The sequence below is a fragment of the Dermochelys coriacea genome, chromosome 5 (genome assembly GCF_009764565.3).
Source record: "Dermochelys coriacea isolate rDerCor1 chromosome 5, rDerCor1.pri.v4, whole genome shotgun sequence".
NCBI classification, from domain to species: domain Eukaryota; kingdom Metazoa; phylum Chordata; order Testudines; family Dermochelyidae; genus Dermochelys; species Dermochelys coriacea.
Genome location: NC_050072.1, coordinates 131462059 through 131472916, shown reverse-complemented (window position 1 = coordinate 131472916; position 10858 = coordinate 131462059).

Below are 10858 nucleotides of genomic sequence, written 5' to 3'. Positions count from 1 at the left end.
CTGCCTGGAAGTGTTCATGTCAGTGCTTGCAAAAGGAAATTGGCGCTTGTCCTTGTAGTCTGGCATTAGTGCTAAAGACAACCTGGCGGGTTGGAGAAGGAATAAAGCTGAGGTTTCTGTCCTGTGTTGCCCTTTCATTTTGTATACAAAGAAGGACTGAAAAGGCTAAAGAAGAAAAGTTCGTGGTTCTGCTTTTTCTTTACATTTGAAATTCAGGATCCATCAAACGACTCTCTTGCCTGATCCACAATGTAAAAAAATTACCCGTTGCTGGCAAAGGGGGCACACGGTTCCTCTGCAAGGGTAGTCAAGGACACACTGTGTTCAGTGCTGTTTAAGGAACCTTCGTTAAAACCCGTTCCAGTTTTAAACCCAGTTTCTGAAACTGTGCCAACATGATTCATCCTTGCCTACACTATTTGCAGCTAACGTGGTCAGCTACACCCCATGCTTGTCAGCAGCGGGTAATTTTTGTTGTGCAGACAAGTCCTTAGGTGTCTGGAGAACTAGTGAAATGGGGACCTCACAAGAGGCTGGAAAAAAACCTGAACAAGTGTGAGGAGAAGGAATATTGAGGGATGATGCTTAAATCTCTGATTTTTGCTAATATTCATTTAACTCCAAGGCTTAACTAACACATTGGATAAGTGAAGCTTTTGTTAAAGGTTCAACAGCCCTGCCTTTCCATTAAAATTTTAGAGCTCAATAGGCATCTCTGGCCCCTCCCAGAGCTCCTCCAACAAAACAAAGTGATACCCGATTTACATTCCTCATCCAGGATTTCTAAAGGCTCGTCTGTAGCTGAAAATGAATTTGGATTAAGTGGATGTGAATTTAAAGCACAGTAGCTATTCTTCAGTAATCCCATATGTTGACAAGCCCTAAAGTAAAAGTTCAGCAGGAAAAAAGTGGTTAAAATGATTTCTTTACGAAACATAAATCAGAAAAAAGGGTCAGGTGCCATTCCTTGCATACCTTTGGAAGTTATCTCCCGGAATAGCTGAGAAGGAGCTGGACTTAATTGACCTGATGAAGTGAGCTGTAGCTCACGAAAGCTTATGCTCAAAAAAATTTGTTAGTCTCTAAGGTGGCACAAGTACTCCTTTTCTTTTTGCGAATACAGACTAACATGGCTGCTACTCTGAAACCTGAAATATATGGACTCGGAAGCTGGATTGGTCCTCAGCTCCTGATTCAGCCCCACATAACTAAGCTGAGTAGTTTAAAGGATCACAGCTGGCAGACTAAAGCAGTGGTTCTCAACCCAGGGCACGCAGAGCTCTTCCAAAGGGTTCATCAACTCATCTAGACATTTGCCTAGTTTTACGATTGGCAGAGGTGAAAGTAAGCTGGTCTGGTTTGGTGTACTGGTAAGAGCCGTACCAGCAGGGGGCAGCATCCCTGGGGCCCAGCAATTTAAAAGGGTCCTGGGGTCCTGGCAGTCGCCGCTGCTACCACTACCATGGAGCTGGTGGTGGTGATTTAAAGGGGGCCTGGGCACCCGGCCACCACTATCGCAGCTGGAGCCCCAAGGTAGCGGCAGCGATTTAAAGGGCCTGGGGCTCCAGCCCTTTAAGTCACTGCTGCGGCTCCCGGCCCCGGCCCCAGCCCCGCCCCTTCCGGTTGAGCCCCTTCCCTCCCCCTCCCCCGGCAAACCTTGCTCAGGACCCCGGCCCTGTGTACCGGTAAGTCCCTTAAGTTACTTTCAACCCTGACAACAGGCTATGTAAAAAGTGCTAGTGAAGTCAGCAGGGTTGGCTCCCGGCACCAGCTTTCCAAGCAGTGCCTGGGGCGGCATTGAGAATGGGGCAGCAGGCCATGTCCCGCAGCGGCAAGTCGCTCTTCCTGCCGTGGTGGCAATTCGGCGGCGACTGCTTGGGGGCAGAAAATTGGTAGAGCCGCCCCTGGAAGTCAGTACAAACTAAAATTTCATATAGTGACTTGTTTATACTGCTCTGTACACTGGATCAGTGTTTCTCAACCTGAGGGTTGTGATTTATTTTATAATTATATGGTAAAAATGAGAAAGTAATAACTTTTTCAGTAACAGTGTGCTGTGACACTTGTATTTTTATGTCTGATTTTGTAAGCAGCCTCTAATTTGTAAATTACTTTATCAGGAAGGCCATATTGTGTGTGAAGGTGCTGAAAGGACCCAAGTATGTTATTTGCAGTTAAATCTCTGTCTGAGGTGGTAAGTATTCTATAACAATGTAGTATCCAGTATAGAGACCATGCTGGCAACACACCTCATTCCAAACAGTGGGTTCAGAGGGGTGGGTGTCATCCTTGTGCCCGAGCCATATTATAAAGTGGGGACATCTCACTTGGGCACTAATTCAGGAAAGGATTTAAGCACATGCTTAAGGCCATCCACGTTCAGCACAACATTTAAGCATGTGCTTAAGTCCCATTGATTTCTATAAGCAGGTGCTTACATGCAGTCCTGGATAGGAACCGTTGCTGGCTGTATCCTGCATCCATGCAGGCTTAGTATTCACACTGAGAAATCACACCTGTTTCTGAGCACAGCAGCCCAGTGATAAAGTTTTAGATGCAGTAACCATACCTGCCCCTGTTCTATGGGACTGTGAGTTTTTGCCAACCGGAAGATTTTGCAGTTCCAAAGGAACAGGATGGTGAGAGTTTGGATAAAACAGGATAAAAACATCACAGGGATGCTGTCGTCGTCTCTCAAAACAAGCACTAAAAAGCTAGGCACCGCAGAACTCAGGTAAAACATGTCAAGGACTGGAAATGCACCATTAATACACAGAGAGCCTTCACGCTTTCCTGGGATGACACTGAGCAGCAAATATGTGCTTACAATTTGTAAATGTTAGTGTGTGACCCAGATGAAGCTGATTTAAAACCAGTTTTTTCACTTGGTATCACCAGAGGGCAGAGTTGAGGTTGTGTGTGTTGGGGGGGGCGAGGTGACAGCCATGCAAGAGCATCTTGGAAGAGAGAGGCTGAGTCCAGGAGAAGACACTGAAAGGGTCCTAGAAGAATAAATGTTATTCTTGCACATGGCCTTTTGCTGTTGTGTGTCTCAGTTTTCACTCTGGAAGTATGATTGTCCTGCAGATGGATGTATCTGTGCCAAACCATGTGCTCCCTCCTCTAACATGGCTTCCTTCCTTTTTATTTTCACCTTAGCTATGAAATTGCTGGATTTGTAGTACTGGTTTTATGGGCCGGGGAGGGGAGGGCGGGAGAGATAATTACAACATCCCTGGAACAGGTGTGATCCTTGCCTTACTGGTATGTAAAAATGTATGTAAAAATAGCCAGAGCCTCGCGAACCAGCTGAGCGGCAGCGAACCAGCTGAGCAGCGGGGACAGCAGAGCAGCTCACAGCAGGAGTTTGCCTGGGAGTTCGCCTGGAGTGAGCCCAGTGAGGCTTACATCTTGCCAACGTCTCTGAGGAAGCTCATAGTAGGTAGGTGATATGGAAGGGCGGGGTTCAGCTGTTGTGACCTGCACTGGATGTGCCATGTTTGTCTTTCTTCCACAGGACAGAAGCGACTTTGTCTGTACAAAGTGCAAGCTGGTCTCCATATTGGAAGAGAAGATTGAAGGTCTGGAGCAACAGGTAACGACCCTGCGTTGTATACGAGAGACTGAGGATTTTCTGGACCAAACTCAGGATAGGCTTCTAGGGGCACAAAGCTCTAAAGATATAGAGCAGGTTGCACAGAGGAGCCAAGAGGCCAGTGAAGAAGCTTGGCAACATGTGACCTCCAGAAGAGGTAAGCGGAATGTCCGGGTTCCAGTAACACAGACACAGGTAACTAACCGCTTTCATGTTCTCTCCACAGGTACCATTGCGGAGAGTGGACCAGATGATATGTCTGGGGGGGAGAAAGCAGAAGGAGACTCCGCTGGTTGGGAGGCATGAGATGCGATGTCCTGAGGTTGGGGGTTCCACGACCACCACTCCCAAGAGGAGAAGGCGGGTGGTGGTGGTCGGGGACTCTCTCCTCCGGGGGACTGAGTCATCTATCTGCCGCCCTGACCGGGAAAACCGAGAAGTCTGCTGCTTGCCAGGGGCTAAGATTCGTGATGTGACGGAGAGACTGCCGAGACTCATCAAGCCCTCGGATCGCTACCCCTTCCTGCTTCTCCACGTGGGCACCAATGATACTGCCAAGAATGACCTTGAGCGGATCACTGCGGACTACGTGGCTCTGGGAAGAAGGATAAAGGAGTTGGAGGCGCAAGTGGTGTTCTCGTCCATCCTCCCCGTGGAAGGAAAAGGCCTGGGTAGGGACCGTCGAATCGTGGAGGTCAACGAATGGCTACGCAGGTGGTGTCGGAGAGAAGGCTTTGGATTCTTTGACCATGGGATGGTGTTCCATGAAGGAGGAGTGCTGGGCAGAGACGGGCTCCATCTTACGAAGAGAGGGAAGAACATCTTTGCCAGCAGGCTGGCTAACCTAGTGAGGAGGGCTTTAAACTAGGTTCACCGGGGGAAGGAGACCAAAGCCCTGAGGTAAGTGGGAAAGCGGGATACCGGGAGGAAGCACAGGCAGGAATGTCTGTGAGGGGAGGGCTCCTGCCTCATACTGGGAATGAGGGGCGATCAACAGGTTATCTCAAGTGCTTATATACAAATGCACAAAGCCTTGGAAACAAGCAGGGAGAACTGGAGGTCCTGGTGATGTCAAGGAATTATGACGTGATTGGAATAACAGAGACTTGGTGGGATAACTCACATGACTGGAGTACAGTCATGGATGGTTATAAACTGTTCAGGAAGGACAGGCAGGGCAGAAAAGGTGGGGGAGTAGCACTGTATGTAAGGGAGCAGTATGACTGCTCAGAGCTCCGGTACGAAACTGTGGAAAAACCTGAGTGTCTCTGGATTAAGTTTAGAAGTGTGTGCAACAAGAGTGATGTCATGGTGGGAGTCTGCTATAGACCACCGGACCAGGGGGATGAGGTGGATGAGGCTTTCTTCCGGCAACTCACGGAAGCTACTAGATCGCATGCCCTGATTCTCATGGGTGACTTTAATTTTCCTGATATCTGCTGGGAGAGCAATACAGCGGTGCATAGACAATCCAGGAAGTTTTTGGAAAGCGTAGGGGACAATTTCCTGGTGCAAGTGCTAGGGGAGCCAACTAGGGGGAGCGCTTTTCTTGACCTGCTGCTCACAAACCGGGTAGAATTAGTGGGGAAGCAAAAGTGGATGGGAATCTGGGAGGCAGTGACCATGAGTTGGTTGAGTTCAGGATCCTGACGCAGGGAAGAAAGGTAAGCAGCAGGATACGGACCCTGGACTTCAGGAAAGCAGACTTTGACTCCCTCAGGGAACAGATGGCCAGGATCCCCTGGGGGACTAACATGAAAGGGAAGGGAGTCCAGGAGAGCTGGCTGTATTTCAAGGAATCCCTGTTGAGGTTACAGGGACAAACCATCCCGATGAGTCGAAAGAATAGTAAATATGGCAGGCGACCAGCTTGGCTTAATGGTGAAATCCTAGCGGATCTTAAACATAAAAAAGAAGCTTACAAGAAGTGGAAGGTTGGACATATGACCAGGGAAGAGTATAAAATATTGCTCGGGCATGTAGGAAAGATATCAGGAGGGCCAAATCGCACCTGGAGCTGCAGCTAGCAAGAGATGTCAAGAGTAACAAGAAGGGTTTCTTCAGGTATGTTGGCAACAAGAAGAAAGCCAAGGAAAGTGTGGGCCCCTTACTGAATGAGGGAGGCAAGCTAGTGACAGAGGATGTGGAAAAAGCTAATGTACTCAATGCTTTTTTTGCCTCTGTTTTCACTAACAAGGTCAGCTCCCAGACTGCTGTGCTGGGCAACACAAAACGGGGAAGAGATGGCCAGCCCTCTGTAGAGATAGAGGTGGTTAGGGACTATTTAGAAAAGCTGGACGTGCACAAGTCCATGGGGCCGGACGAATTGCATCCGAGAGTGCTGAAGGAATTGGCGGCTGTGATTGCAGAGCCCTTGGCCATTATCTTTGAAAACTCGTGGCGAACGGGGGAAGTCCCGGATGACTGGAAAAAGGCTAATGTAGTGCCCATCTTTAAAAAAGGGAAGAAGGAGGATCCTGGGAACTACAGGCCAGTCAGCCTCACCTCAGTCCCTGGAAAAATCATGGAGCAGGTCCTCAAAGAATCAATCCTGAAGCACTTAGAGGAGAGGAAAGTGATCAGGAACAGTCAGCATGGATTCACCAAGGGAAGGTCATGCCTGACTAATCTAATCGCCTTTTATGATGAGATTACTGGTTCTGTGGATGAAGGGAAAGCAGTGGATGTATTGTTTCTTGACTTTAGCAAAGCTTTTGACACGGTCTCCCACAGCATTCTTGTCAGCAAGTTAAGGAAGTATGGGCCGGATGAATGCACTATAAGGTGGGTAGAAAGCTGGCTAGATTGTCGGGCTCAACGGGTAGTGATCAATGGCTCCATGTCTAGTTGGCAGCCGGTGTCAAGTGGAGTGCCCCAGGGGTCGGTCCTGGGGCCCGTTTTGTTCAATATCTTCATAAATGATCTGGAGGATGGTGTGGATTGCACTCTCAGCAAATTTGCGGATGATACTAAACTGGGAGGAGTGGTAGATACGCTGGAGGGGAGGGATAGGATACAGAAGGACCTAGACAAATTGGAAGATTGGGCCAAAAGAAATCTAATGAGGTTCAATAAGGATAAGTGCAGGGTCCTGCACTTAGGATGGAAGAATCCAATGCACCGCTACAGACTAGGGACCGAATGGCTCGGCAGCAGTTCTGCGGAAAAGGACCTAGGGGTGACAGTGGACGAGAAGCTGGATATGAGTCAGCAGTGTGCCCTTGTTGCCAAGAAGGCCAATGGCATTTTGGGATGTATAAGTAGGGGCATAGCGAGCAGATCGAGGGACGTGATCGTTCCCCTCTATTCGACACTGGTGAGGCCTCATCTGGAGTACTGTGTCCAGTTTTGGGCCCCACACTACAAGAAGGATGTGGATAAATTGGAAAGAGTACAGCGAAGGGCAACAAAAATGATTGGGGGTCTAGAGCACATGACTTATGAGGAGAGGCTGAGGGAGCTGGGATTGTTTAGTCTGCAGAAGAGAAGAATGAGGGGGGATTTGATAGCTGCTTTCAACTACCTGAAAGGGGGTTTCAAAGAGGATGGCTCTAGACTGTTCTCAATGGTAGCAGATGACAGAACGAGGAGTAATGGTCTCAAGTTGCAATGGGGAGGTTTAGATTGGATATTAGGAAAAACTTTTTCACTAAGAGGGTGGTGAAACACTGGAATGCGTTACCTAGGGAGGTGGTAGAATCTCCTTCCTTAGAGGTTTTTAAGGTCAGGCTTGACAAAGCCCTGGCTAGGATGATTTAACTGGGACTTGGTCCTGCTTTGAGCAGGGGGTTGGACTAGATGACCTTCTGGGGTCCCTTCCAACCCTGATATTCTATGATTCTATGTGCGCTCAACCTTCTCTCTATGTTAAGAGGTTTCTGGGGGAGGGAATAGATACATATAATATCAGAAGGAGCTAATGGCTTGTGACATATAAGCCCCCAGGATTGAACTCTACTAATGACAGTCAGAGTCTGAAGGGTATGGTGGGGGAGCACTTCTCCTTGTTCAGGCCTCTAGCCTTGTCCAAGCTTGTGTGTGTGTGTGAGAGAGAGAGAGAGACAAGGATTATCTAGCCAGGCCATGTGGCCTCAGCCTTGGGTTAGGGTTTTCCCAGCTGAGAAGTGCAGGGGCTGAGGGAGGAAAAGAGGCAGAGTTTAAGCAATGAGATTTGCATGAAGTCCTAGAGAGAGACAGAGGCACAAGGCAGTTGCTTCTGCAGACAGGGCAGCAGTGCCTAACCTGAGGTTTCTGTAAGAGGGAGATAGGTACATGTTGTTTGTCACCACCCCTGTTCTAGGACACAGCATGTGTCATAAATGGACAAATTACATGAAGAAAATACAGGTCCACATCCCAGATTTCTGCTCCAAATGGGAACCTGACAGGCAGGGCCCCAAATTCTACTGCCGCTCAGCAAAGGGACAAGAATAGTAAGTTGCCTTCTTGCTTTGTCTGTGACGCTATGTCTGACTTGTTCCATCTAATAAAGGGGTTCTCGACTTGTGGGCTGCAACTTGCCTGCCCTTCCCATACCACTAAATGAGAGAGATTCTCAGCTAGACAGGATGGGAAAATATGGAGCCCCACTGGTCTAACAGCGTCACCTTAAGCACATGAATGCACTGACCTGCTTCATGTCAACCAATAGGATTGCATTGTGCAACTAGCTGATTGTGGGGACGAGGAGAGAAGGGGGAGCATGACTTGTATCTGATGTCACAATCCCATCGCTCGGCAACGTGCTGTTTTTGTAGCAACAGGAGGAGGATGAGGAGAAGCAAGGAAGCTTCTTCTGCTGCCACAGTCTCCAATATTCTGAGTTTTCCACAGCATGTGGATCATAGGCAGATGGCGTAAGGGCACCTCTGTGTGTATTCTTAGAATGACTTACACACGAGTAGGACATCACCAAGCAGGCTTGCACCTAGGGCTCGGATTATCTAAGTGGGATGGTTCTGTCGGGTTCTGAAGGAATCCATCTAGCAAAGGACTCTTGCCGGTCTGGGTTAATTCTCTCCACTGGGATGAGCAAACAGGCTGCGCCTTGCCTCCGGTGGACTCCTTCTCCACCCGCTTTTGGCTGCCTTTCGATTATCTGCCAAAGTGCGTGGCAGACAAATATTTGTCCTGTGGTCTCAGACGCTACCTCATGCCTGTTTGAACAGGCTCTTAATTTAATACTTTGAATATTTTGCTTATCCCATTCGCACCCTGGGGTGGAAATAAAACTATAGACCTCACTGTCTATATATTTGGTTCACGTTTTTACCTCTAGCAGTCTTTGCAAAGGTGGGGGAGTGAGGGGAGGTAAGGGGCAGGCAAAGTTCTGAGGTACTTCTGTCTAACAGAGTTTTGATATCTTTTTTTCTAATAAGTGCAGCCTTGTCTGAAAAATTCCAACAACTAAACAGCAGGAAATACAGCACTGAGCTGCTTCTGCTGAATATGGATATACAGGAACCTGCTTATTTTGAGTCTCTATGTAGACACATCGCTGAATGGAAATCCTACAGTGCTTCAGTCCAACTTCCTGGGGCTTCATGCTGCTGGTAGCCAATGAAAACTCATTTTTTTCCTTTTGGCTGGAGATGGGTCCCCGTTCTCTGTGTATTTTCAGAGGACGGCACTTGCCTGGGGAGAAGAGCAGAGTCACCAAAAAGCTACGCTCCAGCTACATTGACGCAGCTTTCAGTGAAAAGACTTCACAAGGAACAGGGCTAGTGCGCAACCCCCCCTTTGGGGAAAACCAGCACTGGGGCTGAAAAGAACTCTGGGCCGGGCATCTGCACACAGTGGTGAACATTAGGCAAGAGCCCCCAGGGAGGAGTTTGACATAAGCTTTCATGAAGGTGCAGGTCCAGCTATATCAACAAGGAATGTGTTTGTGAAGACGGGACCTGCATCTTGCAGGGTTGCTGGCAAAGCATGTGGATGGAGTGCTGCAAGTAGGGGATTAAGCTACATCATTTAATAAAGCAGAGCCAGCATGTGTTTAAGTGAAGTGAGTTACTACAACAAGTCAATCATCTCTCTTTCTAGCCCATCTCCTTTGGGGCAGTTCAGCGACTAAGAAAATCAGAAAAGGTTTTCAGCTGCAAAGGGGTATTTATGATAGTGCATTTTAAAAGTAGAGGATAAAGAGATGTGCAGGGTTTCAGCCAAAGAGAACTGCATATTTACCCCTTCAGTGCTACTTAGGGCAGACCTCCCCACTGGTCTGCATCCTGTAACTAAAAGACAAAGGTCATCAATACATGTCTAGGCAAATGCCACCATTACCCTTATCTGTGAGCTACCAGCCAATTTCAAGATTCTTGCAGTACCCAAACCTCATACACATCATAAACCAGTACAGACCTAGTTCAAATCCACCCCAGCTATTTCCTCCTTGAGGTCACACTGGTAGGGTACACATGGGGAGGTTTCCTGCACACCTTCTGCCACCCAAAAACCTTTGGGTTTGACAGTGGGAGCAGGTCCTGCCACTTATCTTCTCGTTTCTGGACATGAAAGTGAATCACATCTGCCTTGTTTACACACTGAATCCTTTCAGTGCCATTAAGCATTCTGGAGAAGCTTGGCATGAGTCACTTGGAGAAGGGACACAAACACGACATAAGAACAGTTTAAGAAGCAGATTTATTGTCCATCAGCATCTACAGAATTAGGTCCGTCTCCTACAGAGCTACTTGCTGGACTGTGCCCTGTTCCCAGCGAGCGCTCTGTCAGACTCACAAACCTGAGTTCCCCTCTGCAGTACAGCAATAATCTTGGGTGTGTTGGGCAAGGCAAAGATTTCACAGTAATGGCTGCTACATACTAGGGACAACCTGCACCAAAACCTGAGGGCTTGAGCAGATTCCACGTCTCATGAGAGCAGCTCAGCCAGACAGTGGCCGGACTTAGAGTCTCCATCTTGTTCCCTGAACTAACGTAGTGAAGATAAATGAAGACCTCTCATTTATCTTTTTTTAAAAATAGTTTACTCAAGGACCACAAACACCAAAATGCCTTAATATGGTAATTGTTTGGCACTGCCATAGGGCAGAGTGAAGGTAGTTTAAGTGCCCAAACTGTGAATTTCCATATCTGAATCCATCTGGATTTCTTAAGTTTAACCTCACTCTGAAGCTTCTGGATTTGTAATGCATGTTTTGGGGACAATTACAACTCTCTCTCATAGTATGTGGTTTTCCCCTTAAACGACTGATATATACTCTCCAATTTAGATCCAGCTGAATGTAGCTTTCTGTCTGGGAA